This window comes from Canis lupus, chromosome 5 (assembly GCF_003254725.2).
Source record: "Canis lupus dingo isolate Sandy chromosome 5, ASM325472v2, whole genome shotgun sequence".
Lineage (NCBI taxonomy): Eukaryota > Metazoa > Chordata > Mammalia > Carnivora > Canidae > Canis > Canis lupus.
This window is the reverse complement of record NC_064247.1, coordinates 34,117,062-34,140,149: the sequence shown is the minus strand read 5'-3', so window position 1 is coordinate 34,140,149 and position 23,088 is coordinate 34,117,062. Positions and strand designations below refer to the sequence as shown.

Genomic DNA, 23,088 nt, shown 5'->3' with positions numbered 1-23,088 from the left:
AGTCCAGCTGGGACATGTTTAGAAATGCCAGTGAGTCATCCACGTGAAAGTGTTGAGGTTTGGTACCAGAGCTCAGTGAGAGCACAGGACCAATGAGAAGGGATGTCAGAACGAGAAGGGATGTCAGAAGCCTCTACATGGAGGTGGCAAGTGAAAGCATAGGAACAGTGGGGTCTCCATCTATGTCATTGCACTTAATCAGTAACCTCTAGCCCTCTTTGATAGCGATGGTGCTCAGAATGGCTGAGGGGCCTCCTGGTGTCACATTGCTTTTATAAGTGACAGCATTGAAATGCCAATGCAGGTCATCTGATTCTCGTGACTGCTTTTTCTACCACTCTGCCCTTCCTCTCTAAGAAAGATGACATAGGGAGAGAAAAGTGGAAGATTCTGAGGTTTGAGCTCTGTGATAGTGCCATGGAGGCTCGTGATGGCATGGCTCCCAATAAGAATGGCCACAGACCTGTGAACATGGCAATGGGAATGGATGATGCTCATTTTGAAGGCAGGGCTGCACATGTCAAAACTATATAGCAAGAACTTCTCTTCTCGATCTCCACAAAGAATAAGTTCATTTCTTTCTAGAGTACTATTGCATTCATCATAAATAAATAAATTTCATCTATTTATCCTCTAATATATATATATATATTTTTAATATAAATTTATTTTTTATTGGTATTCAATTTGCCAACATATAGAATAACACCCAGTGCTCATCCTGTCAAGTGCCCACCTCAGTGCCCATCACCCAGTCACCCCCACCCCCTGCCCACCTCCCCTTCCACCACTCCTAGTTCATTTCCCAGAGTTAGGAGTCTTTCATGTTCTGTCTCCCTTTCTGATATTTCCACTCATCTATTATAAATAAATATGTGCTAAAGCAAATGGAGAAACCCCCATCTTTATAATCTTAATAATGGTTATTAATAGTTCAAGCACAGAGGGAAGGACATTTGAGTCCTTTTCCTGATGGGGCTGACCTGAATGTAGTAATTTATATATTTAAATATTTGCATATTGAGAGAATGTTGGTATAGGCATAATTGTTCTTTTTTCTTTAAGATTTTATTTATTCATGAGAGACACAGAGAGGCAGAGACATAGGTGGGGAGCCCGATGTGGGACTTGATCTCAGAGCCCTAGGATCATGACCTGAGCCAAAGGTGGATGCTCAACCACTGAGCTACTCAGGTGCCTGGTATAATTGTTCTTTAAAAAAACATTTTTTTCTTATTTATTTATTTTAGAGAGCAGGGAGGGGCAGAGGGAGAGGGAATCTTAAGCAGAACTCCTCACTGAGTGCCGAGCCATACACAGGGCTCGATCCCACAACCCTGAGATCAAGACCTGAGCCAAAACCAAGAGTTGGACACTCAACTGATTGAGCCACCCACCCAGGCACCCCTAATTGTTCTTTATCTAAAGGAAATAAAGCCTCTTTAGTGGTCAGATTAGAAAGGATTCTAGCTGCCAAAGTGGTAAAGCCTGCCCATCCTGTGATGTGCCTCGGTAAGCCACTGTGTAGTCATCTCTGAGGAGGTGGCTAAGAGCTGATGGTGCATTCTTTGGTGGGTGACTTGCTGACTTCCTGGGTGAGATCACCATGCATCTTTCCAGCATAAGCAGTCGTGCCAGCATGTCCTTGTCTTGTCTGCCCTATAGCCTGGTGGTTATCATACTTTGCAGCCTGTTAGAATCACTTGGCGGGGCTGGGGGCGGGGTGGGTGTTAAACCCCCTGAAGCTCAGGCCATAGCAATATTAGATTTCTTTTGCTGCTCTAACAAATTACCACAGACTTAGTAGCTTAAAAATGACACATACTTACCATCTTACAGTTCTGGAGGTCAGAAGTCTGACCCGCATCTACCTGGGCTAAAAATTAAATTAAATTAAATTAAATCAAATTAAATTAAATTAAAAAAAGAAAAAAAACCAACAAGGTGTCTGCAGGGCTGCATTCCTTTCTGGAGGCTCCAGGGGAGAATTAATGTCCTTGCCTTTTCCAGCTTCTAGAAGCTTCCTCCATTCCTTGGCTCTGGTCCTCTCCTCCCATCTTTAGAGCCAACACCAGTGAACTGAGTCCTTCTAACATCACATCATCTTGACCTGTAATGTCTGTCTCTGTCTTCTGCTTCTAAGGACCTTTGTGATTCCATGTGACCCACCCAGATAATCTAGGATAACTTCCCCATTTTAAGGTCAGTTGATTAGCAACTTTAAGGCCCCTTGGCCATGTACCATAACATATTTACAGGTTCCGGAGACTGGAATGTAGACACCATCCAGGGACCATTATTCTGCTCCCCATAGTACTTATACCAGTTAGGCCATAGTCTCCGCATAGGGGTGGGGCCCACTCAGCCGCATCTTTAAGTCTCCCCAGATGGTTCCAGTGTGCTGCCAAGTTTGAGAACCAGCACCTGCACTGAATATCAGCACTCTCCTTTCGTGTTGTCTCTCCCATGCCCACTTTGCAGCTACAAATCCCATGCGTGCGTGCTGAAGGACACTCAGAGTTACGCACACGCGTGTACCATCGTTGTCAGGGTTCTGATCTCATGTTTTGGCTCCATCCTTTTCTGTTCTTCCTCTGTACCTCCCAGTCCTCAGCTCCATTCCAGCCCCGGATGCATACATGTGTCCATAGACAAACAGGAGATATTTTTCCACTTAGTTGCCAAAATAAGCTGTTTTCTCCATGGTGGCCTCCCAGAGCGATTGCAGTTAGGCTGGTGGTTTTCTTATGTGCACATTTGCTCCTCAGAAATAAGGCAGAGTCAGCCACTTTCCTTCATAGGGACTGAGAGACTCTGAGGATAAAAAATTATATCCCTGCCAAGACTACAATCAGCCTTTATTCCTTTTATGAAAATCAAAAAGACCATTATATCTGTAGGTATTGAGAACAGGGTGGCAGCCCCATCTGGAATTTTATTGTTGACCTGGGTGTATAATGCAGAGCCAGGGCCACTGGAGAAGGATACCACTTTTGTTGTAAACATCTCCATTTGATTTACTGACCAACTGAATCAGCCTGTTGGTTTTTATTAAACAAGAAAAACAATAGGCAAAGATAGTGGCCAGCTGGCCATTTTGGAATAAACAATCAAAACATTGCTAACAAAATACATTGTACTTAGAACATAACCGCAAAGCTGAAGAGCCAAATTATCATCAATTTAGGAATTCAGGTTCTAGTCTTCTCACATAGAATTAGAAAGGGCCAGAACAGCACCAGTAACTGCCCTGTTCATATGCCAACGACCAAGCCTCATGAGGAAAAGGATTAGCAATTAGGTGAAAATCCCAGTATGGGAGACCTAAATTACACCTGGGTGTGGGGGTCAGGGAGCAGGTGAAAGTAGGGGTCGCAGGAGGGCAGGGTGGGGAACTGAGCCAAGGAGATCACCTCATGGAAATGCAGAATTCAGTCCCCTTCTGTTCATGAAGAAACATGGATGGCCGGGCACAGAATGGGCAGTCATGGTGCTTGCTTACCAAACAGTTCCCTAAAGTTTATGCTCGAGGACAAGGCCTTTTGAAAAGAATGCTAATGCAAGAAAATGAATAGAATCGACTTGACTAATATAGTTGTTCCTAAGACTTAACTTTGACTTTGGCCCAGCCTTAACATCAGCACCAAGAAGGACCATGGAGGCACAGTTCCTCTGGTAGAAACAGCACCAAGAATAGGCTGTTAAACAAATTTCTGCTAATGTGTGCCAATCGTCAACATTCTTTTTTTTTCTTAAGATTTTATTTATTTATTCATGAGAGACACAGAGAGAGAAAGGCAGAGAAAGAAGCAGGCTTCATGCAGGGAGCCTGATGTGGGACTCGATCCAGACTCTGAGATCATGCCCTGAGCGGAAGGCAGATGCTTAACTGCTGAGCAACCCAGGCATCCCAATCATCAACATTCTTTTCAATGTTCAGATGTCCCAACTTTGGCCCAGTCCTTCTGATGCTTCTCTCTTAATCTTTGAGCACTTCCTTGTTTTCTGAAAGGAATGAAAATGACAAAGAAGGAAACCTGTCTTTGTAGTGTCAGTGCTGAGGTTGAGGAGACCAGTGTGTCCTTTCAGAAAGCTAGAAAATATGACTAATGTCCTTTAAGGACACACAGTGACCAAAGATTCCATATACACATCAGTGAATTGCCATTGTAAAGGGCTGTTAGAGCTGCTCCGCTCAATTTTCATGTTGAGCATTTAGGGAAGTGACGTGGTAGACTATTATTCAGCCCTCCCAAATACGCATGTCCTGATCTCTGGAATCTGTGAATGGCACCTTATATGGCAGAAGGGACTTTGCTGATGTGTTAATAATGATGTAGGGATGTTGAGACAGGGAGGTCATCCTGGATCATGTGTTTGGGTCCTAAAATGTGATCACAGGTGTCCTTATAAAAGGGAAGCAGAGGGGCACCCAAGTGGCTTAGTGGTTGAGCATCTGCCTTCAGTTCAGGTTGTGACCCCGAGGTCCTGGAATGAGTCCCACATCGGGCTCCCTGCAGGGAGCCTGCTTCTCCTTCTGCCTATATCTCTGCTGCTCTCTCTGTGTCTCTCATGAATAAATAAACAAAATCTTTTTTTTTTAAAGGGAGGAGGGGGCAGAGAGGGATTTGAGATAGAAGAAGGCACAGGTAACTGAAGAGATGCTATTCTGCTGGCTTTGAAGATGGAGGAAGGGGCCGTAAACCAAGGGATATGGAGAACACAGCTCTAGAAGCTGGAAAAAGCCAGAAGATGAATTCTCCCCTATAGCCCCTGAGGGAACACTGTAACTTCAGTCCAGTGAAACTGACTTTGGACTTCTGATTTCCAAGACTGTAAGGGAATAAGTGTGTGTGTGTGTGTGTGTGTGTGTGTGTGTGTGTGTGTGTGAAAGAGAGAGAGAGAGAGATCTTCTTAGATCACATTTGATTCCAGAACATGCATATATGTCTGTTTGACTGTTGGAGAACCTGGTGCATGGTTGGGGAGGAAGAATTTTCCCTCTGCCCTTTACGGTCCTTCCAGCTGGGTTGGAAATCAAATTGACCTGAGACAGATTTATAGGAGAAAATCAAATTTAATTTTGTAATACAAGGGAATTCACATGGACATGAAATTCGAATGTGCATTGTTTAAGGTCCTACGTTTGTTTGTGGTAATTTGTTAGAACAGCAACAGGAAGGTAATATAAGTAGTGATGGTGTCTTTTTATCAGTTGTCAGTGAATTCTGGTTAACCACCATTATGTTAAAAAATGTATTTTGAGTCTTCCAAGTGTCTGTAGCTCCTCTTGAAGAGACTTCTTGAAAGCAGGCTTCATAGAAGGAAGTTTGCATTCCTGCTGCCCCAGTCAATCTCTACCGGAAGACCTCTCAAACTGTCTATTTAGCACTTTGATAATAGAATTTAGTCTTGTATTAATGAAAGAAATGTATGGGCAGTTTGGTGAAGGAATCTTTTCATGGACTATCCAGGATCAGAATTTCCCAAAGTGTGTTAGGCAAGGTGATTTTAGAAAATATATTGAGAAACACTTTTCCATTTAATAGTTGCATATTTCACTGAAATGAAAATGACTAACATTTGAAACCTGTGATTTCACAGCAATATAAAATTTCCCTATTCAATTAAATCGTATAAGCAGAAAAATAAGCATAATATGTACCATAATAAGCATAACATTTATGTAATAATATATTATTATAGAAGCATAACAGTGAGTTGATATAAAGGAAAACATTAAGTGTATATGGTGAAGGTGAATTATGAACATGGCAAAGAATTCTAAAGGTGGTATTTGAAAAGCTGACATTTGGAAAACACCACCATAAGAAGACTCTTTTTGTTCAAGTCTGGGTTGCTAGAGAGTACTTACTTGGTTTTCAGCCTTGTCCTAGTACAACGCTCTGTGATTTAATGAGTGCCCCCTTTTCACTTGGCCTACCTGGCGGTGAGATCACACATTAGACAAGCAGAGGGGTTGGAGGACCAGCTGGAATGATGCCTCCCAGCCCTGCGAGCTTGTAGCTCTGTAAGGCAGTGGCCGTGGTAGGCGCACTGGTGCTGCACCCCTAGAACCTAAACACAGCTGCCCTTTGAGGGAAGCAAGACAGGCAGAAACCGCTTCTCTTTCAAGGAAATATAAAATGGCCTGAGGTGTAGGGAGTTCCTGTGACTGCTGGGCAGGTGACGTGTGAGCAGAGTGACACCTGATCCACTACCCAGAGCTGTGTCCCAGGAGAGCTGTGACCCCGGGAGAGCTGTGCCCAGACTTTGCAAGCATTTCCCTGTAGCATCAGATGCTTTACTGGTCAGGCCGGCTTTTATGAATTGAACTGGGAATGTAAGCCTCCGCCCCCAAATTTGGAATACAGACACATAAATGTCAGGTGGGGAAATGGTTTTCTCTAAGTGGCTGCGCTGATCTGGATTCAAGTTTCCTTTACTGGGATTTTGTTCAGTGGATTTGGCCAACTGCTAAGATTAGTGGAGCAGGGTCTCACGCCTGAACTTCATTCATAAAGAAGTTTGTGAGTTATTTGTCTTTGAGATTCTGAGGGTGGGAAGGAGTTTGGGGTCATCTGTCCCCCAGCACCCAGCCCCTGCTGTCTTCCCATATTTGGAAGAACTGCATTCAGCCATCTCTGACCTGTGGCCCTCTGTGCTTTCCTCTGAGGTCTCCTGGCAAATTGTGGGTTGGGGGGGGGGGGGGCATTGTGAATCCTCTTCATGTGCAAAATCCCCAGTGGCAGCTTGTGTTTCTTCCACCCACATTTCTACATAGGTTTGCATGGTTGAGATTAAATAAACTTTTTTTTTTTTCCCTATCACACCTAGTAACATCTTTGCCCTAAATCCAAATTAATATTTTTTCTCCCCCGGTGCACTCCCCCTTCGCTCAGCAAATGTGGAGTGCCGATTCCGTGCTAAGCTCTGTGCTGGAATGCATGCATCCAGCTGTGGTAAAAGACACGGCTTCTGCCCTCCTGGAGCTTTTGTTCTAGTGAGGGAGGCAGAGATTAGAAAGAGAACTCCACAGATCCCCATCCTCTACCAGGGAGACTATGGTAAGCAACATACAGGGTACTGCTAGAACATGCAACAGGAGAGTCTGATGTAGTATGTGAGACTCAGGAAAGCCTTTTCCCGAGGAAATGATGTTTGTACTGAGATTTAAAGGGAAGAATGTTTCGAGCAGAAGGAACAGCATATGCAAAGGCCCTTATGTGGAGAGGAGTCAATAAGGTTGAGGAATGTTGTGAGAAGGCCAACGTCCCTAGAGTGCAGAGAGCCTTGGAAGATGAGAACAGAGAGGAGGCTGAGGGAAGGCAGGAGTCATGTAGGGGTGGCCATCGACCACCACTGTGCAATGCCCTGAGCATGCATCAGGTTAGTGCTCTCTGTTGCTCGAAGTTGACCAATTTCCTGTCATTTTATCTGTTTAATTTGCTTAGACTAAGGGAGACAGGTCTATAAATGCATGTCTGTGCTCTTTGCATTGTTCGACAATAGCGCATCTAAACTGAGAGTGCTCAGCCACTTTTGGGGAGTAGAAATGAGCATGGTGGCAGTGGACATTTATTCTTGATCAAACATGGTTATTTATATCATGAAAACCAACAATAGCACCTAAAAACCAAATCCTTTCTTTTTTTTTTTTTTTTTTTTTTTAACTTCACTTCCTGTCTGGTTGGAGAAGACCGACATTAAACAGGTATTTCCCCAATTCAGGGTATTTTCTCTAATCGTGATAAGAGCGGTCTGAAGGAGGCCAGCTGCCGCAGCAGAGTTGGCACAGAGCCCCTCGGCCAGGTGGTGGCTAAGGTCTCAGGGACAGGCCGAAGTTAGCCGGTGAAGGGGTAGCAGCTAGTTGCCGCATCTAGGGAGTGGCTGGATATCCCATGTGAGGTCTCGGCAGCTAGAGAGAACCTCGCAGGTCTGAGAAATCTGAAGAAGGCTTTTGTGGCTGGGGAAGAGTGAGTCAGGAGGCGAACAGACCACGATGCAGTAGTGTAGGGACCCAGAGCCAGGGTTGGGAGGGCTTCACAGTGTGAACACCTAGTAAGCCCTGAAAATTACAGAGATTTTATATTTTCCTGGGAAGGACTCTGGTTTACTTTAGCCACAATCAACAGTCCTAGTCAGGAAACGGTTATGTTAACAGAAATTTTGAAGAGGACTGCGGCTCCGGGCTAATTTATACTATTTCTTCTTTTCAAATATACAAAAGCCGATACATCGTCCTCCAAATAGCACTTCTTAGACACCACAAGTACTGTGTTGGTGCTTTCTTTTTCTTCTTTTTTTTTTTAATCATTGAGTCCATTACATTTTATAATTACCATCGGTTTTTCTTTTTTAACTCTTTGTTTCTCAGTTTCCAAACGTGCTTTTAAACCATCTTTTTTGTTTTTGTTTTTTTAAGATTTTATTTATTTATTCATGAGAGAAAGAGAGAGAGGCAGAGACATAGGCAGAGGGAGAAGCAGGCTCCCTGCAGGATGAGGCAGGGCAGCATGAGCAAAAGGCAGATGCTCAACCACAAGCAACCCATCTTTTTATTATTGATTTTTCTCATTGAGTTGCATTGGGGCCAGATAATTATGCCCTACCTATATTGTACTGCTTCTTCTCTACTTGTTAGGATGTCTTCTGGGGTGTGGGAACAGTCACAAGTAGTCACCACTCCACATGTGCCATGTGAGAAGGGATAGTTTCCAGGCCGAGGAGACAGGGCTTTGGAAATGCTTTCTAGAGCATCCTTCTGAATTCTCCTCTCCACATATTGATGTGACTTCTCACCTCTCTGCTCCCTCTGTCCATTTCTGCAAGAGGCACATAAAATCTACTTCAATGTTTGTGACTTTTGCGGTTTTTCCATGTGACTGGGTCAATTTTTAAATTTTATACATTTCAAGGAAAAGCTTTTAGGCAGATATATGCACAGGGTTGTTTTATTTTATTTTGGTGGTTGTATCTTTTTATCATTTTGGAAATATCTGCCTTTATTTCTAATCTTTTTGCCCCTTAGGGCTGTTGGTCTGGTAGTAAGATCACTACCTAGGCTTTCATTTGGTTAGTGTTTGCCCAATATAGTGATTTTCACACTTTGTGGTCTAAGGACCGCTTTGTATTCTTAAAAAATTGTTGACAGCTCCTGAAAGCTCTGGTTTGTGTGGGTTATCTCTATCAACACTAACTGCATTTGAAATGAAAAGCAGGCATTTTAAAAACATTTATTAATTCTTTTAAAAAGATAAGCCGGGACACCTGCACCCCGATGTTTATAGCAGCAATGTCCACAATAGCCAAACTGTGGAGGGAGCCTCGGTGTCCATGGAAAGATGAATGGATAAAGAAGATGTGCTCTATGTATACAATGGAATATTCCTCAGCCATTAGAAACGACAAATACCCACCATTTGCTTCGACGTGGATGGAACTGGAGGGTATTATGCTGAGTGAAATAAGTCAATCAGAGAAGGACACACATTATATGGTCTCATTCATTTGGGGAATATAAAAAATAGTGAAAGGGAATAAAGGGGAAAGGAGAAAAAATGAGTGGGAAACATCAGAAAGGGAGACAGAACATGAGAGACTCCTAACTCTGGGAAATGAACTAGGGGTGGTAGAAGGGGAGGTGGGCAGGGGTGGGGGTGACTGGGTGACGGGCACTGAGGTGGGCACTTGACGGGATGAACACTGGGTGTTATTCTAGATGTATGCAAATTGAACACCAATAAAAAATAAATTAAAAAAAAAGAAAAGACAATAACACACCATTGCATGTTAACATAAATAACTTGATTCTTAATTAAGAACAACGACCCCCAAACATAAGCAGCTTCAACTAGCAAATGCTAATTACATTTTTTATCTTTCAGTGTCTGTCTATCGTAGGTCATTGGTGGGCATAATCAAATGAGATCTCTCGCTGATAGAATAGGCAACCTTTTTTTTTTTAAGCTTTTATTTATTTATTCATGAGAGATGCAGAGAGAGAGGTGGAGACTCAGGCAGAGGGAGAAGCAGGCTCCCTATGGGGAGCCCGATGTGGGACTTGATCCCAGGACCCCAGGATCACACCTTAAGCCAAAGGCAAATGCTCAGCCACTGAGCCACCCAGATGCCCCTAGCTAACCATTTCAAACATTGCAGGACACTGTGTCAGAGATAAGAGAGCTCTCAAAGGATTTGTTGCTGCAATTAAATGCTCTGGCCCAGAAGCGACTGGTCAACTTCTTTCTCAGCTCATTGGTCAGAGCTAATAGTGTGCCCTTACCCAGCCACCAGAAGGTATAATCCTACCAGTTTGTCTAGTTGAGTGATGGAGGGGACAGAAAGCACTGGTTGAATGGCACATAGGAATATCATGGGAGCAGTATTTAGCTGTAAGGGCCAGACTGCCTCTGATACTTCCTACCTTGAGCAAGTTACTTCTCACTTAAGCCTTTCCTTTGTAAAATGGGGATTTTAGTGCCTATTTCATAGTGTTGTTAGAATAGTGCTTCACACACACACTGTAAATGCTGTCAAAAGTGTTTTCCATTATTAACTATATTCACAGTACAGACTTCCAAGTCAAAATGGTAGGCTGAGCTGATGGGTGACTCCTCCCACTTCTTCTTCCAAACACGTGGAAATGTAAGATGAAACATTTTTTGAAATGGTTTTATAATTCTTAGCTGACCTAAAGCAAGAAAGGGAGTTCTCCAGGTGTCAGGAATGAAGGCGCTTACCCGTCACAGTGAGTGGAATTGAAGACTTATGGCCCTCAGAGCTGGAACAGATCTGTCCCTTAGGGATCCGGGTGTAAGCACCCATGCGGAGACGGGAATTGAGGCTGTGGACCCCAGGCCTTGTGAGGGGCTGCACGTGGGTCCTCCATGTAAAGCCAGGAGCTGGGAAATGACACTTTTATGAGAAAGCTAATATCCTCCACCCCTGCCCAAGAATGAGATCAGTTAGGCCACCCACCTTGGGCCGTGGCCACCCTTATATTTTTAACATGCATACCTAAGTTTACATTTTTCTAAGAAAGTCTAAAGCAAATAAATACTTCAGAATAAATCAAGTTTAGAATGCTTAAACTTCCTTCAAACTCCTCATCTTTCATGCTGGTTTCAAAGGAAGCCCCCCACCCCCCCCCACACACACCTTTTATCCCTACAGTCAATATTTTATTCAGATTTACCAGCATAGTTTACTGATTTCTGCTATAATTGTTGTAGTCATTCTGTTACTTCTTCTGGTTGATTTTTTTTTTTTTTTAATTTTTGGGAACTATACTTTTAAAACACCAATATGCTTTAATGCTCACAGTTGCTTTTTTCCACAAAAGTATGTTTTGTTTGTTTTTAAAGAGAGAGGGAGACAGAGGCAGAGGGAGAGAGAGTCTCAAGTAGATTCCATGCTCAGTGTGGAGCCTAATACGAGGCTTAATGACCCTGAGATCATGACCTGAGCCAAAACCAAGGGTTCGACACTCAATCAACTGAGCCACCCAGGCACCCCCAAAAGTGTGTTTTTAAGGTTGTAAAATCTATTAAACCTTTGAGTATTACTTAGAACATAAAATTTCTCCTTTTGTTCCTCACATTATTCCTGTTTTCTCTGGGTGAGTTTTGGTTTTCATCTCAGTCTTTGCCTTTCATGCTGTTTCAGGCTAAATTATATCCCCTCAAAATTCATATGTTAAAGTCCTAACTCCCAGAAACTGAGAATGTGACTGTGTTTGGAATTTGGGTCTTAAAATAGATGATTAAGCTGAAATGAAGTCATTAGGATGGAATCCTCATCTACTATGATTGATGCCCTTATATGAAAAGGAGATGAGGACCATGTGAGCATGCAGGGAGAAGGTGACTGTCCACAAGCCACAGAGAAAGGCCTCAGAAGAAACCAGCCATGCCAACACCTTGATCTCATACTTTTAAAGCCTGCAGAATTGTGAGAAAATAAGTTTTTGTTGTTTAAGACACCCATCCTTGGTACTTCGTTGTGGCCACCCTAGCAAACCAATACCCATGGCATGAAATTCTTTATTGACTTAATATTTATGAATTAAGGACCATGTCAATGAGTATGAGTAGCTAACATAGGCTTTCTTGTATTTAGGTGGGTTTATTACCCCAAAATATTTTTTCTTGAATGGGAGGTTTAGCTATGTAGTCCGTTTCAAGGGGCAAGGTATACCAGTAGGCAAGTCTCCCTTTGGGTATGTGGTTAGATGGAGGAGAATCATAACCTTTCACTCTCATTCCAGAGTTAACTACAGTAAGGAGAACTTTAACCTTCAGGTGACATCTTTTATATGTTTTCTTTCTTTTCCCCTCCCTGTCTATTCTTCTTTGACTCATTCACTAGCCTGGCTGCCAACACCATGGGCACTCCCCAGGCAAGCCTTCCTCTCTAGAGAGAGCTGTTCTGGGGGTTCCAGCTGGGACCTAATACTGCAGACTTAAGTCTACACAGGACAGGCCCAAAAGCCAACTGGCTCAGCTTTTCTGTAGACAGTTCTCCACTGAGATGCCCTGATTCCTGCCTGACAGCCACTTCTTTGTGGGCCATTCTTTGGCTCCCAATAGCCATTGACTTACTCCAAGCTTGGAGCCTCTCCAGAGTTCTATCAGGAAGAAAGAGCTCCTATCTTTAGCTCTGATGATGTATTTCAGGTTCTACTTTTGGTTGGCTTGTCAATACAGTCCCAACTATCTTCTTCTAAAGAAAGCCTTTAAAATGACTTACTCACTGATAACACTCTGTGTTTTCAGGGCCACCATGGATTTCTTCTTTCAAGAAATATTTTTACTGGAATTGCATTGTGCTCTGGGGAAGAGAGGGGGAAGCATGTGTGTTTACTGTCTTGAGCTCAGAGTCTCTCTTTCATATTTTTTTTACAAGGTCACAAGTATCTATAGAAATTGTTTTGCAGAAACAGCTAGTGTTCTGGAAGCTTCTATTAAACAAGTTTTTAAATATAGTCTGTGAAAGTTTTTTTCTAGGGCTTCTGTGATTTGAAGGATACCTCCAAGTTATCACTGATGTGTTTATAGATAAATTTTCCTAAAGATAAGACAACTGGAGGTATCAAAGAAGGTGATTATTTTCCATTCACTTACAGTATTATATACCTGGTAGATGTAAAATCAGTTTTTTATCAGAAAGTTCATTTAAAAAAAAAAAAAAAGGATTGGGGGCACCTGGGTGGCTCAGTCAGTTAAGCATCCAACTATTGATGTTAGCTTGGGTCATGATCTCAGGGTTGTGAGATCGAGCCCCACATCTGGCTCTGCACTGAATACAGAGTCTGCTGAAGATTTTCTCTCTCCCTTTCCCTCTGACATTTCCTTCCCCTCCCTCTCTGAAAGAAAAAAAAAATCATTACTCATTTCTAGGGAGGGGCTAGATTATAGTAATGGGGTCTGGTGCCATGGGGGAGAGAGAGAGAATGACTTAGCAGAGCAAGTATATTGTTCCAACAATAATTGTCTAACACCAAATGGGTGACCAATAATTTAATTCAGTGTTGACACTATTTACCTGGAGATAATGTCAAAGTCCACAGGTTTAAGGGCTCAATCCCATGACTGTCCTCACCTTAGATGTCAGCCTCAAGTCCTGAGTATCCTCAAGTACCTTTGAACCACTGGCTATAAACACCGGGTTCCCAAAACACCCCTTCAGGATTCAGTAGTTTGCTAGAACCACTCACAGAACTCAGGAAAATGCTATATTTATGATTAATTTTTTTTAATAAAGGATATAACTCAGGAAATACAAATGGAGAAGGTACATAGGTCAAGGCCTTGGGGTGGAGGTGCCCACAGTTTTCATGCCTTCTCCAGGCACATCACCCTCCTCGCACATGGGTGTGCTCACCAACCCAGAAGCTCTCTAAGCCTCATCATTGGAGAGTTTTTATCGAGGCTTCATTACATAGGAATGGTTGTTAAAATCTTTGGTCACACGAGGAACCTGGATGCTTTGAATTTGCTGACTCTGCAAAGAATTCCCAGGCGCAGGCATGTGTGGTGTTTATCGACTAGCTTTAACTCTGATGATGACCTGGGTTGGACCCACGTTGGGCCCCAAGAACTTATGTGCCCATCTGTTCTAGGGCCTCCTCTATTGCTTTTTTTCTAGGCCTACATCATGGTCTCCATTCTGACCATGAAGCTCCTCTGGAAGGCCATCTAAAGAGAGAGAGGCAAGGATTTTCCAAAGGAAAAGCTTGTGGAAACAGTTGTCAAGTAAAGGGGATTTATCCTCTGGCTCTAGGATAGCCGGCCTAGGTGATTCATCAGGCTTCCTCTCCCCAGGCTTCACCACAGTTCCTATTTGACTTCCAAGAGGGAGGCTGTGAGGCCAACCGTAGCAGCTGAACTGGAGAATGGATGGCAGAAAAGCAAGCCAAAACAAGAGACCAAAGAGAATCTCAGAAGAAAGGCCAAAGCAATCACATGGAGAGAGGTCACCCTGGAAGGTCTACATCCTACCACTTGGGCTCAATGATAATACTGTTCCTCCTCCTTGGTACCTTTGCAGGAAGGGAAAACCTTAGACCTCTCCTTGGAGGCCGTGTCGGGGGTCCCCAGGATCAGTGATTTGCTGGAAGGGCTCAGCATATACGTGCCTACTCACTACATTTGTTTATAACCCTCAGATCAGCACTCACAGTACTTTTGCAGTTAATCACAGATGTGTGTGAACAGGTAAAAACTTGGAGTCATGCAGTGCACACTTTCTCAGCCAAGGTCAAACAAGGCTACACTCTGCCTTTTTATTTTCGCTCTTACACAAAGGTAACCAGAGGATGGAGACCCTAGCTCTGGGGTCAAGTGGACTGGATTGGAATCCCAGTTCTCAGCCCCATTAGGGGAGTGACCTTAGGCAAGCCATTTAACCCTTCTGAACTTTCTTTTCCTTTTAAAAAATAAAGAAAATGGAATCTAGGATGAGTAATTTTGGGGATTTAAGATACAATCTATGTGAGATTAGACACACACACACACATTCAGAAGTAGAACAATCCTATGAAATCTTTCACAAGCCAAAATGGCATAAAGCAAAGAAGCAGTTATCATTAATTTACATGGAAAAAATTTTGAGCATTCCCAGACCCAAAAAAACAACCTCTTTCAGGTTTTCGGATACCTTAAGACACATCTTGATAATGGTTGCACAACATAAATCAAGATAAAACGCAGATGCTCACAAGCCCAGTTCATAAGTACGGCGGCTTGATGCTGAGATGCTGAGTGTACTAACTGGGGCAGGAACATGGGTGGTGCTCCTTGCACTATTTGGGGCGTGTGCTGCCTTTATAACAAACACAGGATGCTATTTTTACTTTTTTTTTTTGGAAAAGGGAAAAAAGTCCTCTTTCAGTCTCTTTGGTTGGCAAAAACAGGTACTAACATAGTAGGCCTTTTGTAAAGCTTGGAATGGCATACTGTGAACTTTGGAAAAGTGGGGGATATTTCTAAGATGTACACACACACACACACACACACACACACATTTCCTTTAGGAACAGCGGTTCAGCATTTGCTAGTTCAATATTCTTGATAACCTTATAAAGCTACCACGAATAACAAGAACTGACTCTGGTTATACTCACAGTTATGATTTATTACAGTGAAAAAATGCCAAACAAACTCAGAGAAAAAAGGTGCATGGGCTAAAGTCCAGGGAAAGCAGGTGAGAGCTTCTTACGGGTGTCTTCCAGCAGATTCACACAGCACGTGCTTGAATAGCCCAACAACATGTGTGACAGCCCCTGTGACATGTTGCCACCCAGGAAGCTCACTAGAGACTCAGGGCCCATTTTTTTGCTTGTTTGTTTGTTTGTTTGTTTGTTTTTCTTTTTTGAGGGTGTTGGTCACAATGGCACTGTCTGCCTGGCGTGTTCCCCACTTTCAGACTCCCAGAAGGAAAGCAGGTGTTCAGCATAAACTGTATTATTTATATAGTTTGGGAATAGCAATGACTGTTCTTATCAGTTAATGGTGGGAACCCTCTGAAAGTCCAACTTCCCAAACGCTTGCCAAGAACCAATTTTGTAAGTAGGCCTTCCTGGGAAAAGCACTTTGGCCTGCTGTGTCAACTCTTTATTTATTTATTTTTTTTGCAGAGAGGTAATCGTACCAAATACAGTTTGTGTATCACACTCTTACGTCTATGCATGATCAAAGGATTTGTGGAAGAATGAGAGGAGTAGGCGTGTGCTCTTGAGAAGGCTGGGGCGCAGAAAGAAGGTGAAAGCTTTGAAAGCTACTCAGCCCTTCACCATGGCTTCTGGAGTAGGGGGTGGGGGGGTTAGTTCCATCCCTAATGGCCTTCAGCTGAGTCCGGCATCTCGTTAGGAGTGTCAGAGGGTGTGCTTTCCCTAAGTGGAAGTTGTTAAGCATATGGGGTGGTGAAAAAGAGGGAAGAACTTTGTTAACAAAACCCAAAGCAGCAGGAAGGAAATGGTCTGATTAGAACCAAGTGCTTAGGCAGGGAAAGACAGCATGAGAGAGGAATGGAAGGGCTAAGCAGTAGTTTGAATTGACTCAGAATCCATAAAGGAGCTTGAGCAGGAAGTGCTGCGGTCTTGACCGTTTATTTTGGGGAGAGACACGATGTTCTCTTTCCATCTGGACAGTCCTGCCAGGAGAGGGAAATCTTAGAGAAAACATTTGGAGTGCACTGATAAAGACTTTTAATTGTATTTCTATTTTTACTAAAAGTGTTGTAACCATTTTAAGCAGGAGTTGAGGAATGGGATTCATACCAAAAGTAAAAGAGTACTGTCAACCAGTTTGGTGAGTTTGAAATCCATTAACATAGATTAGATGTATTAAAGAATTAATAGGGGCAGCCCCGGTGGCTCAGTGGTTTAGCGCCGCCTTCAGTGCAGGGTGTGATCCTGGAGACCCCGGATTGAGTCCCACGTTGGGCTCCCTGCATAGAGCCTGCTTCTCCCTCTGCCTGTGTCTCTACCTCTCTCTCTCTCTCTCTCTCTCATGAATAAATAAATAAAATATTTTAAAATTAATTAATTAATTAATTAATTAATAGCTAGTTGTTTAGAATATGTCTTTAACCATCCTTTGAATATATCAAGCATATATACCTACTGAGTGTATGTTTCTGCCAATAAGGGAACTTAAGATCCTGGTATGTATCTGCACCCCTTTGGGTCATTTGGGTAAAATAATTTGAGGCCCTGTATATAGAAGTGACCCATGGATTGGGGATAGGGAACTGGTTGGTTCAGTCAGTGAGTGTCCCACTCTTCGTTTCGGCTCAGGTCATGATCTCAGGGTTGTAGGATCGAGCCCGTACCGAGTGTGGAGTCTGCTTGGGATTCTCTGTGTCCCCCTGTACCCCTCACCCTGCTCACAATCTCTCTCTAAAAAAGAAGAAGGAGGAGGAGGAGGAGGAGGAGGATTCTCTGTGTCCCCCTGTACCCCTCACCCTGCTCACAATCTCTCTCTAAAAAAGAAGAAGAAGAAGGAGGAGGAGGAGGAGGAGGAAGAAGAAAAGAACTGACTCTTAGGATTCATTCAGGTGATAATGTATAAGCAAAATTTACCCATTTACTCTACCTCATGTCAGATTTGTGCTACTTCACTAATTCCAAGTTTGGCCAGTCTCTAGGGTTGGAAGTACAGTGAGTACTCACTATTTCCAGTCAAAGAGCATAAGAGTAGCCACTTTTGTTTCACTCTGTTTTCAAAATGATATTTTCTCTTGTAACTTGTTCTTGCCAGAAATGGATAGATCTAGGAAGAAGTCAGTGGTTGCGTTTTTATGGGAGATGTGTTTTGAGTGGGCTCATGAAGAGATTGAGTGGTAGGTAATGGTTTGGGTGTGAATTAATGAGATGACTGTAGGCATTTTTCATCCTCTGTGTACTCGCATACACGTAACCTAACACTGTTACAGTCAGGCTTCAGTTTCTCATGTGAACGAAGAGGAAAAGACAGTGTGTATGCATATGTGTGCATGCGTGTGTGTGTGTCTGAGAGAGAGAAGAGATAGGTGTGGGCTTGCACTTGGATTTGGAATGGAGTATGTCTGATAGTCTAGGAGTTCACAGTATGTGGAGGTACTAGGTCCAGTCCTACTTTCCCTGCTCAGAGGCATTTGTGGGCTGACCGGGTACCTCCGCTTACATCCCTAAGAGTTCTTTTGTGTTCCTTTATCTGGTTGGAATCATGCCAAAGACCAAGCCAGGCCCACTGCCCAGTCTTTTTCTAGGCTGCCCGTTGAAGCACCATGGAGTGTGGGTCGCATAGAGGAGCTGAGCGCCGAGAGAAGTAGGAAAACTTTGTTCAGCTCCTTGTTTCACGTATGCTGCTTACCTTGAAAATCAAGTGTCCTCTTCTTACCCATAAAGGCATTGAGTCGTATCTTGGCTTCTCTTGGGAGAAGACTCAGGAGGGAGTTTAATTTTTTAAATTTTTATTTATTTATTTTTGCTCTTTCTGCCATTTCTTTTTATTTGCAGTTTGTGTGTAATGCAAATCAATTCCATAACATGAGAGGTGACTGTGAATCAAAACATAAATATAATACACAACCCAAAATGAATATATAGCACTCTGGCCTAAAACAAGACAGGCTATTCATGTACACGCTCAGTAGTTTGAGATCTATTGGATGTGGTTGTTCTGGTGACATCTTTTTTCCAAAGATAGGAAAAATTTATTTTGGTTATCAATCTACGGCTGTGGCCGTAGTAGATACCAGAGCATCTGAGTACCAGTGTGAGAGCATGCAAACAAAAGCCCATAGAATGTCTGTTTTCAGAAAGCTTTCCATGCATCATCGAAGCAGCTGTGAAAAGATTTGCTTTCCAGAGTCAAACCCCAATGAGGCTCAGGACCAGATCCTAGCTATCTAAAAATATTGAATGAGAACAGAAAATGTTCCAAATGTGGCTCTTCTGATTCACCGCTAAAAAAAAAAAAAAGAAAAAGAAAAGAAAAGAAAAGAAATTTACAGAAAGAGTATAAAAGGTTTTTTTAATTTAATGTGGTTAAGCTTCCAGTTGGTCTTCACTTTGCAAATACTTGATTTACAGTTTGACTCCCGCACATCTGTTGTCTTTTCCATTTTAAGATTTGTCTATTTTACCTCCAAAACAGACCATTTATTTAATTGTAAAAAGTATTCAATGTATGGAGAAATAAAAAGCATTTTGAAATTACTCGAGGTCGGGCACCTGGGTGGCTCAGTGGTTGAGCATCTGCCTTGTCTCAGGTTGTGATCCCAGGTCCTTGGATCGAGTCCCACGTCAGGTTCCCCACAGGGCGCCTTCTCTCTCTGTCTGTATCTTTGCCTCTCTCTGTGTGTCTCTCATGAATAAATAAATAAAATCTTAAAAAAAAAAGTAGTTGAGGTCAACATACTTCTACTCTTTGGAATCAGTTTGGTTAAATATATCTGGCACTCTTGTTGAATTGGAATAGGTGATAATGTATAAGCAAAATTTACTCATTTGACTTCAATTGGGGGAAGATTCCAATCCATCATTGCCCTGGTACATATCAATTGCTATATAAAAAAATCAAATGCAATGTCAAATCCAAAGCCTTAGAAGAAAGTGTACAGTTCCCCAGAAACAGTGGTAGCTGAACAATGTAAAATTTTATCCACCGTACATAGACATTAAATAGTGCATTGAAGATTTACAGTAACACCTAGAAGTTCCTTCTAATATACATATAAAGAGAATCATGGGAACTTTTTGTATTACCTAGCTGTTTTACGGCCTTAAAGATTTAATGAACCAGATGAAAACTGAATCTGTTCACATCCCATCCTTCAGATCTAGGTAAGATACAAAATCTAGTCTCATGTTCAAAGTAGAATTTTATGCGTCCACAGTTCTTAAGCCACATTTAAAGAAATCATTTCGGATCCCTGGGTGCTCAGCGGTTTGGCACCTGCCTTTGGCCCAGGGCATGATCCTGGAGTCCTGGGATCGAGTCCCGCATCAGGCTCCCTGCATGGAGCCTGCTTCTCTCTCTTTCTCTCTCTCTCCCTCTTCCCCTCCCCCCTCCCCCCTGCCTGTGTCTCTGTCTCTGTCTCTCTCTCTCTCTGTGTCTCTCATGAATAAACAAAATCTTTAAAAAAATTTTTTTTAAATCATTTCTCTCTCTCTCTTTTTAAAGATTTTATTTATTTATTCATGAGAGACACAGAGAGAGCAGCAGAAACATAGGCAGAGAGAGAAGCAGGCTCCCTGCAAGGAGCCTGATGTGGGACTTGATTCCAGGACCCCAGGTTCACAACCTGAGCCAAAGGCAGATGCTCAACCACTGAGCCACCCAGGTGTCCCTAAATAAATAATCTCAACTAATTTTGGATGTTGTCTCTTCATCTTGTACATGAAACACCAGTAGATTCAGTAGTCATTCATCGTCTAGTTAGATGCTTCACATTTTCTTCAAACCAATCAAATTTGGGATCCTCCACATTTTCTGGGTCAACAAAATATGGGGTACATTAGCAGATTCAACGAAGACCTGTTTTTTCCTTGTCACACTGGATGTATACGTGCCATTTGGATAGGGTCTAGAAGATGGGACAGTATGGATATTTCTTGGCCTGAGTCTCTTAACAGTAGAAATAGAGAAGGGAGAATGAGATTGCCAAGAGTGACTGTTTACCGCAGAGTACTGCTAGTTGCCATTTTGGTGGCATTAGTTGGACTTGGGGCAGTTGAGGTATTTTGGGGGGGGGGGTGGTTACTTAAAAGTGTTACAACAGTTGTTTGATTTGAATACATCTGCATAGATAGGAGCAGCACCAGAAGCAGCAGCCAGCCCAGTCAGAACCTGGCCACCATCTTTCTGCCCATGTCCACCCCATTGGTGTTGGGGTACAGCACATCTCACTGGATGCAGAACCTCAGGCAAGGTTCTCAGGAGGGAGTTTAGCATGTAGGATGTTTATTGGAGAGCACCTTTGACTAACTTGCTGTGGGAGGGAGATCACGTAAGCAGGATGGGCAGAGGGAAAAGCCGAGCTTGAAGACAGCCTCAGCCAGTGCCATGAAAAGCTTTGCAGCTCAGATTGCCTATCTTTGACCATCTTGAATTCACAGGGCCAAGCCTTTAATTCCTCCATCTCAAGCAGTTATTGGATGTGGAATGCCCTGGGAAGAACATGTCCTTGGGCAAGACAGCTCTGTGCCCTTGAAACAATCCCTAATGAGGCCATGGGATGTGCATTAGCTAGAATCCAAGGCTCTGGAAATGATTGACCCATACCCAGCATTTTCAAAAGTTGTTTATAAATCCTCGAAGTTGAACCAGAATATTCTACCCAATTTCCAACCATAACTTTGTTAGTAGTTAGGATAAAAATATGGAGCATTTTCTTTTCACCTTTACCTTTTATGGTTAAATGTATATTACTGTGGGAGCTTTATCTTTTACAGCCTTGTATGTTTCAAAACTGTTATTCCGTGAAACCTTGTTCAAAAACAGCTGGAACCTGTCAGCAGATATAAAGGATTCTTTTCAGGAACTTAGCGTATAAGAATAAAAACCCCAAGCCCCATAGAAATGATTATTTGCTTTATCTTAGATGTGCCAGCATCCTACCACTGCATCTTCAGCATCACACCTCTTTTGCTTTAAAAAGGAAAACCGGTCAGGCTTTATAATTCTGTTCTTAAAGTGTTGCACTTCATTGGTAATTCTTATTATTAACTAATCAAAGGAAAGATTAAACAGGCAGATTTTTATTTGGAGATGGGTGAACTTCCCCAAAAGAAACCACTTACAGAACCCAACTCTGTCGGTTCAGTTGAAAACGAGATGGTTTTCCATAGGCATTAGCTTTTCTGTTCTTTTTGCCTTTTAAAATAGCACAGAGTTAACCTCTTTCCACAGAATTTCTTCCTGCACCTAACAGCCACTGAAGATCCATTCTGAGTTAACGTTTGTGAAAGTAGCGAGTCATGGTCTCTCCTGTGTTGGGAAGGGACCCTCGATGAGACAGGAATGACTGGGAGGGTCAGAGCAGGTGGCCCCTGGACTCCGCAGCCTGGAGTCTCTTGCCAGAGGCTTCCAGCACCGTGAGTAGCTCTGCAGAGTTTGGGGAGGGCCGCAACTCCCCCCGCCTTCTCATGGGAGAGGGGGTCCTGCATTTCGGGGAAGCAGGAGCGTGTAGAAGTCATGGTTAGAGACACCTCCTCCTCTTCCACTTTTCCTCTTCCTCTTCCCAAGTGAGCCCTTCTTGGGAAAGTTTTAGCCCTTCCCCACCCCCCCTCCCATGATGAACAAAGCACACCTCCTACTTCTCAAGAAGAGAAAGGTCATTCTTGCTGATTTCCTCTAGTTATGATCTTGTCGGTACAAGAGGGAGTGGGTAGGTGTTCACTGTGCTCCCTGCCCCTGGAGGTGGGGAACCTCTAACTCTACATCTCTGGGAAATCTAGAAGGGCAGACACCGGGTGTCACCACAGAGTACCTGCAGCCCAGACTTAGTGATGGAGCCCGAGACTCCGGCAGATGACTTGACTCCTCTGGGCGACTCAGTTACCTCATTTTTAAAGTGGGACACCAAAGTGCCCACCTCAGGGAGGGTTGGTGAGGATTCAATGAGATAAAACGTGTGAAGGGCGCACTGCCTCGTGTGTGGTAAGCACTCAACAACTGTTTGTTACAGTTGTCATCACAATGCCTTGTGCTCCATAGGTGGCCGGTGGCAATTTGTGGAACTGAGATCCCAGTTGGTTCCATGGAGCCATTGGGCACCCCCCGCCACTGTTCCCCTTAACCCTGTCAGGATGAAGGAGGTGGGATGAGGGCATTTTGGACACAGGTCTGTGTCACTTCATTGTTGGAAACCAGTGTAGGATTTTAATATCACTGTTCCTTTTAGGATGAAACTGACTGGGAATCCATAATATACTTATTGAGATTTTCGTGTTTTATATGGAATTTGAAGAATCAGCATTTATTTCTGCATTGTGTTGTTGACTTGTTAAAATACTAGTCCTTCTTGGCAGCCAAAGCATCTTTTGTCTTGGAAGTGCCCCTTAATTGATCTCTTGTGGTGATTAGTGAATTTAGCCCA

General features: G+C 43.1%; 1 protein-coding gene across 9 annotated transcripts in view; it reads left to right on the top strand.

Moving 5' to 3' along the window:
• Positions 1–23,088, top strand: part of STX8 (syntaxin 8) — a 258,093-nt gene that overhangs the window by 60,430 nt on the left and 174,575 nt on the right. The gene's annotated exons all lie outside the window — the stretch shown is intronic.